This window comes from Tupaia chinensis, unplaced genomic scaffold (genome assembly GCF_000334495.1).
Source record: "Tupaia chinensis unplaced genomic scaffold, TupChi_1.0 Scaffold000387_1, whole genome shotgun sequence".
NCBI classification, from domain to species: Eukaryota; Metazoa; Chordata; class Mammalia; order Scandentia; family Tupaiidae; genus Tupaia; species Tupaia belangeri.
The window spans coordinates 3,048,769-3,055,997 of record NW_006159889.1 but is presented as its reverse complement, the minus strand read 5'-3'; the positions used below and the strand labels follow the sequence as shown (position 1 = coordinate 3,055,997).

Below are 7,229 nucleotides of genomic sequence, written 5' to 3'. Positions count from 1 at the left end.
GTAAGCCATGTAGGAGTCCAGCACCTTAACTACCATGCCACCTGCTGGTCCTCTGGAGAACATTATATTAAGTGAAATAAGCCAGGCACAGAAAGAGAAATGTTACATAATCTTCCTCATATGTGGAAATTGGGAAAAAAAAAAAAAGTCTCAGAAGTGAAACATTGAAGAATGACTACTAGAGGCTGGGAAAGATGGACAGGGTGTGAATAGAAGGATGTTGATTAAGGGAAACAAAATTTCAGGTAGGTGAGAGGAAAAATATCTAGTGTTACAAAATGAAGTATGGAGAATGTGGTTAACAACAACTTACTATATATCTCAAGTAGCTAAAAAAAAAAAAAAAAGGACTTTAAAATATTCCCAATATAAAGTAATGCTACATGGTTGAGATGACGGGTATTACTAGCTCTCCTGGTGTAATCATTATGCATGATATTCTAGTATTGAAAAACAGCATTGTATCCCCCACAAATGTGTACATTTCTTACATGTTATTAAAAATACCAAGTGTTGTATGGTCTAGTAGAGAAGATAGGAGGCATGTGACAGAATGTAGTTGAAGGTAGGAAACAACGATGCTATAGGACGGTGTAGACGGAGCGCTCTGGCAGCTCAGAAGCGTGTTAGTTCAGAACTTGCTTCTACTTTGAGGGGGCCAAATTCATTCTGTGGGAAGAAAGTATTTGAGCTGGGCTTTGAGGATGGGTGAATCTGACTGTGGAGATGAAGGAAGGGGCATTCTAGGCAGCAAGAATAGCCTACGGAAAGGTGAAGGTGTAGAAAAGCACGGTAATGCCGCTTTATGGGGAACCGTTAATCATGCAACAGAAAGACTGAGGCAGATTAAGTCTCTAGTCAAAGTCTCATTTGCCAGGAGTGTCAGAATTGAGTTTCCTATTGATGTAACTCACTTTAGACTGAGCCTTGCTCATGTAGGGTCCATGGACTAAAGCATCATCAGCATCACTTGGGAGCTTATTAGAAATTCAGATTCTCGAGGCCATGGCATGGTGGTTAAGGCTGCAGTTCGAGTCGCAGACCTGGTGGCTTGCTTTCTCACTTTCCCCCTCTCTCTTTCCATCTCTGTCTCTCTCTGGTGAGTGCACGTGCCCTATGGCAAATTTATTTACTCTTAAAGAATTGCTTATTAATTTTATTTATTATTATTATCATTTTAAATTTGCTATAGGGTATGTATGTTCACCAGAGAGAAGCAGAGAAGGAAACTGAGAGAACAAGCCACCAGGTCAGAGACTTGAAGTGTGGTTGGCCATGAGGGAGTCCAGCATCTTAACCAGCATATCACCTGCTGGCCCCCCTATAGCAAATTCAAAAAAATAATAACAGTAAATAAAATTTATTTTTTTATTCAATTATTATTATTCAAAAAAATAATAACAGTAAATAAAATTTAATAAATAACGTTTTAAAAAAGAGAAAGAAAGCTAACCTTTATTTGTGCATGCACTGGTAAACATTGAACACTGTACCTGAAATATTCCACTGAATCCTCATTAACACCCTTCAAGGTTCTTTTTTTATATATATCCATTTTGCAGATGAGGAAATTAATATTTAGTAAAGATTAGGTAATTTGTATGATGGGCATTAAATGGAAACAGGTGGATCCCTATGCTCTAGTACAAAGGAAAGCAAACTGTTGCTAGAGGGCTAAATAGTAAATATTTTAGTCTTTGCAAACTTTACAGTCTGTCACAATAATTCACCTCTGCTGTCATAATACCAGAGCAGCCATAGACAATACCATGGCTGTGTTCTAATAAAACCTAATTTGTAGGACCAGCTCTGTGGACTAGTGGTTAAGGGAACTGGATCCCACATAGCTAACCACTTGGGTCAAATCCCAGCCGTGGTGACTTGAAAAACATGCCAAGCACGTGTGTGTGCATGCGCAAAATTCCAAAAGGATGGAAAATGGACGAGAAGGGATTGCGGCATGACCACATCTCACTGGGTAGTGGTTTCCCCTTTCCTGTTCTCTCTCTGTCTCTCTGGCAAGCTCATGAATCCTCTGTCAAATTAAAACCAAACAAACAAAAAACTAATTTATAAAAACAGGTAGCAGGCCACAGTTAGCCAACCATGCTAGTGCTCATCATAGTTTGGAAAACTTTAATGAAGAACAAAATGTAGCTTATCATGTTTTTCTGTAATTTTCTTTTTCTACTGTGGGATAAGAGGAATAGAATATAAAATTATCCCTAGGCAGGAATACCATCTCATCTCATAAAAGTATTTTTGTCTTTAAGAGGCTGAGTAGAAATAGAAATTTATTCATATAACTCAACCTCACATTCTACATAATACCCATAACCTCTTTATTAGAATTGCTTTTATTTCTTTTTTTTTTTAATAATTATTTTATTTAGGACCAGCAGGTAGCATGGTGGTTAAAGCGCTGGATGCTCCCACATGGTCAACCATGGTTTGAGTCCTGGATCTGGTGGCTCACTTTTCCACTTTCCTTCTGTCTATCTGCCTTCTCTGGTCAAATTAAAATAAATAAAATTAAATGTTAACTATTTTTAGAAAATTATTATTTAATTAAATTAATTAACTTATTTAAATTTCACCAGAGAGAGGAACAGAGCAAGAGAGGGAAAGTGAGAAAGCAAGCCACCAAGTCCAGTAGACTGCAGTAGACCACGTGGAAGTCCAGCACCTTTAACCACCAAGCCACCTGCCGGCTCCCTAGAATTGCCTTGTAACAGAATAACCCCTAGAATGAATGTTCTGTGAAAATAGGGACTTTGTTTTATTCCCTGTCCTGTCCTTAATATTTTGTATATAGCAACCACTCGATAAATAGTTGTTTGATAAATTAATGGCATACCGACTCTCATAATGTCAATGATTGAGTTTTTTTTTTTTTTTAAAATTTTTTTCTTTTTTTTGGAAAGGTTTTTGCTATAGGGCACGTGCATTCGAGAGAGACAGAGAGATAGAAAGTAAGAAACCACCCTCTAGGGGTGATGGCCACACCGCAATCCCTTCTCCTCCATTCTCTTCTCGGGATCCTGGGCACGCATGCACATGCGCCCAGCGTGAGTTTAAGCCACTGGGTCTGGGACTTGAACCGTGGTCGACTACGTGGGAGTCCAGCGACATAGCTATTATGCTAACTGCTAGTTCTGATTGAGGAGTTTTATAAACACTTAGAGAAGAGTGACTTACTTTTTTAAAAGAATTATTTTATTTTTTATTATTTTGTAATATGACCAAAGAGAAACAGAGAGAGAGAGAAAGAAAATGAGAAAGCAAGTCGCGAGGTCTGGGACGGGAATCTTAGTTGGCCATGTGGGTCCAGTACCTTAACCACTGTACTTTAAGACACATGTACAAATATCTTTGTAACAATCTTATATTGTTAACATTATTTTCCTGTTCTATAGAGAGGTGAATTGTTGCCTCATAAAGAGTAGAGATGGAATTTGAACCTGCACTCTCTAATCTCAAAGCTCTTTAAGTACTCTATTTTACTTTCCATCTTTTCTCATTCATCTTGCCCAGATTTCCTCTGCTCCTGTGCATCTTCCTCTCTTTTATCCAGCTAAAATTTCTGCTATTGACTGAAACTCTCAGAATGTTGTATCTGTATAGCTTGTAGACACAATGCCCTTCAGGTCACACACAGCTTCAGCATCCCAGATTGTCTTTTGGTAATTTGTCGCTCATATTTATTCTTGAATTTTTACCTGGCCCGCATTCCCCCAGCTCCCTTCCATATTAGGTGATGAGTTTCATAGTGAAGAAGCTGACAGACAAATGAAGTCAAATGTCCCACTTTTACAAAGCGGGAGTGGGAGTAGAGACAAGGGTGGGGGGATGAAAGGAGAGTGCATATATGGAAACTAGCTTTTTTTTTTTAAGAATTATTTTATTTAACTTTATTTATTCATTTTACTTTGACCAAAGAGGGACAAAAGAAAGAGAGAGAGAGAGAAGCAGAGAGAGAGAGAGAGAAAGAGAGAGAGGAGATAAAGTGAGAAAGCAAGCTGCCAGGTCCAGGACTCGAACCACGGTTGGCTATGTGGGACTCCAGTGCCCTTAACCCCACCATGCCACCTGCCGGCCTTGGAAACTAGGCTTCTTCTCAGCTATCTGTGACCACATTTGATTCTCATCTAGTTCACTTCTAAGTTATAATTATGATAAGTGCTTACATTTTTTTGAACTCTTGCTATGTACTAGTCACTGTGTTGTGCACTTTTTGTGCATTATTTTATTTTTATTCACTCTTGCCAACAATCTTATATTGTGGACATTATTTTCCCATTTCACAGAGAGGTGAATTAATGCTTGCCTAGTAAAAAGTGAAGGTGGAATTTGAAGCCCCATACTAATTTCAGAGCCCTTTTAACTCTTTTACTTCCCATCTTTTCTCAAGCCAGAGATAAGTTTAACTATTGGGTCATCAGGAAAGTTATGACACATTTTTGCATAGAAAACCAGAAAAATACGTCATGACTTTCCTGACACCCTAATAGCCATTGGAACCTACACCCTGTTTCCATTACTACCTGTATCTTTCCTTTCTCAAGTTCCCACCAAGCCTCTGAATAAACTTATCAATTAGCAGTCCAGAAACCATCCCTTGGAGAAACTCTGATATTTCCACATTAGTTGAAGTGTGGTATGGAAGCAGCATGTCTTAAAAACTCTGCTGTGGGGGCCAGCAGGTGGCTTGGTAGTTAAGGCTAACTCTGCTGTGGGGGCCAGTAGGTGGCTTGGTAGTTAAGGCACTGGACTCTTACATGTTCGACCGTGGTTTGACTCCTAGACCTGGCAGCTTGCTTTCTCTTTCTGTCTCTCTCTGGTGAGTGCATGTGCCCTATAGCAAATTAAAAAAAATAATAAATTAAATTAAATACACAATTCAAAAAACAAACAACTCAGCTGTGATAACACAGCAGGCCAGACATCTTCCACACTCAGTTCTTTTTTACTCAGCAGTGCTTTGCTGAGTTTGCATACTACTTGCTAGGGTGCTGCTAGGTTCTGTGAACACACAGAATATGACATGGACTCTGCTTTCATGGAATTTGTGGTCCTTTCTAGCAGTCACTGCTGTGCCTTATACTTTCACTTATAGTCAGCCTCTTCCTATTCTATGCCCTTCCAAACTAGAACTCATTTAGAACTTTGGTATTTTTTAAAATTTAATTAATTAATTAATTTACTTTAATTTGATCAGAGATAGACACAGAAAGAGAGAGAGGGAAAGTGAGAAGGCAAACCGCCAGGTCCAGGACTTGAACCATAGTTGGTCATGTGGGAGTGTCCAGCGCCTTAATCATCATGCCACCTGCTAGTCCCCTGAACTTTGGTATTGTTAATGAGACTTCCTTCTTCACAACCCAAATCCCTATGGTTACTGTTACTGATGTCTTCTACCAACTAAAGATGATCACACTCATAGTCATTGGTTTATGATTTTTATTCTAAAATTATATTATTTATAAATATTACCTGTAAGTTGAAAAATACTTCAAATATATAAATGTGTATGCACTAAAAAAATATAAATCACCCTTTACTCTCCTCTGTGCAATGCCACTTATTTTTATTTTTTTAAAGAATCATTTTACTAACTTTATTTATTTATTTTAATTTGACCAGAGAAGGACAGAATGAGAGAGAGAGAAAGAAAGAGAAAATGAGAATGCAAGCTGCCCGGCCTGGGACTCAAACCATGATAGGCCATGTGGGAGTCCAGAGCCCTTAACCACCACGCCACCTTCCGGCCCCTATTTTTAATTATTTTTAAAGAATTTATTTATTCAGCGCCCTTAATCACCATGCCACCTACTGGTCCCAACAATGCCACTTATTATTAATGCTTCTATAAATTTTCTACCTCCCTCCATAGAACTTTTTGCCTTAGGGTGTGTGCACTTGCTGAAGAGAGAGACAGACAGAGACGGTGAGAGGAAAAGTAAAAAATCACCTCCCCAGGGAGGTGACCATACCACAATCCCTTCTCCTCCATTCTCCTCCCAGGATCTTAGGCACACAAACACACACACCTGGTGTGAGTTTCAAGCCAGCAGGTCTGGGACTTGAACTGCAGTCAGCATGTTGGAGTCTAGCGATGTAACCATTATGCCATCTACCGGTCCCTATTTTCTATTAATATTGCAAAGTTTTTACACAAATGAAATTTTGCTATGTTTATTTTATGTATAGCTCCATGTTCTCATTTAACACTGTATTTTGGCTATCTTTCCATATCAGTGCATTAATATCTACTTTATTCTTTGTAATGGCTATATAGCATTTCAGTCTATGACTATACCCCAAATATTTGAACAGGCTTTTATTTATGGATATTTAGATTCATTTATAGGTTGAAGTGGGATCCTTTGTCTTAGTCCATTTGGCTTACTGTACACAATACTTAGACTGGGCAAGTGTAGACATAGCATTTCCTATTCACAGTTCTGAAGGCTGGGAAGTCCAAGATTAAGGTATTGGCAGAAATGGCACCTGATGGACTCTACTTCATAGATGACACCTCATTGCTGTATCCTCATATGGCAGATGGGGCAAATAAGCTCCCTTGGGCCTGTTTTATATGGGCACTAATTCCATTCATGGAGTGGAGCCTTATGACCTAATCATGTCCCAAGGGCCCCATCTTTTAATACTATCAAATTTGGGGTTTAGTTTAAATATATAAATTTTGAGGGGCTATAAATATTCATTCTATAGCATCTTTTTACAGGTGTTTTTGCTCACCTGAATTGAGTGTATCTGGAAGATACATTTCTAGAAATAAACTTTTGCTAGGGAGACCAGCAGATGGCATAATGGTTACGTTGCTGAACTCCCATGTAATCAGCTGCGGTTTGAGTCCTAGATCCAGCAGCTTAAAACTCATGCCGGGCATGTGTGTGTGCGTGCCCAAAATCCTGAGAAGAGAATGGAGGAGAAGGGATTGCAATGTGGCCATGCCCCCTGGGGAGTGATTTCTCGATTTCTATCTCTCAAGCAAGACATTCTCTAGAAAAAATATTACCACTCCCTCCCACGCCCCCCAAAAAAATCTTTTGATAGTTTTGATCAATTACCCTTTGAAAAAGTGTTGCGAGGAACTCAGCAGTGTATGTAGGTTCTTGTTTTCTCACCTTTTAGGCAACACTGAACATTAGCAATCTTTTTTTTTAATTATTATTTATTTTATTTATTTATTCATTTATTATTAT

The 7,229-nt window shown here is 38.7% G+C and overlaps 1 protein-coding gene and 1 pseudogene across 4 annotated transcripts in view; both read left to right on the top strand.

Moving 5' to 3' along the window:
- TESK2 (testis associated actin remodelling kinase 2) overlaps positions 1-7,229 on the top strand; it is a 168,216-nt gene that overhangs the window by 104,597 nt on the left and 56,390 nt on the right. The window lies entirely within an intron of this gene.
- Positions 705-7,229, top strand: part of LOC106735438 (Golgi-associated plant pathogenesis-related protein 1 pseudogene) — a 7,422-nt pseudogene continuing 897 nt past the window's right edge.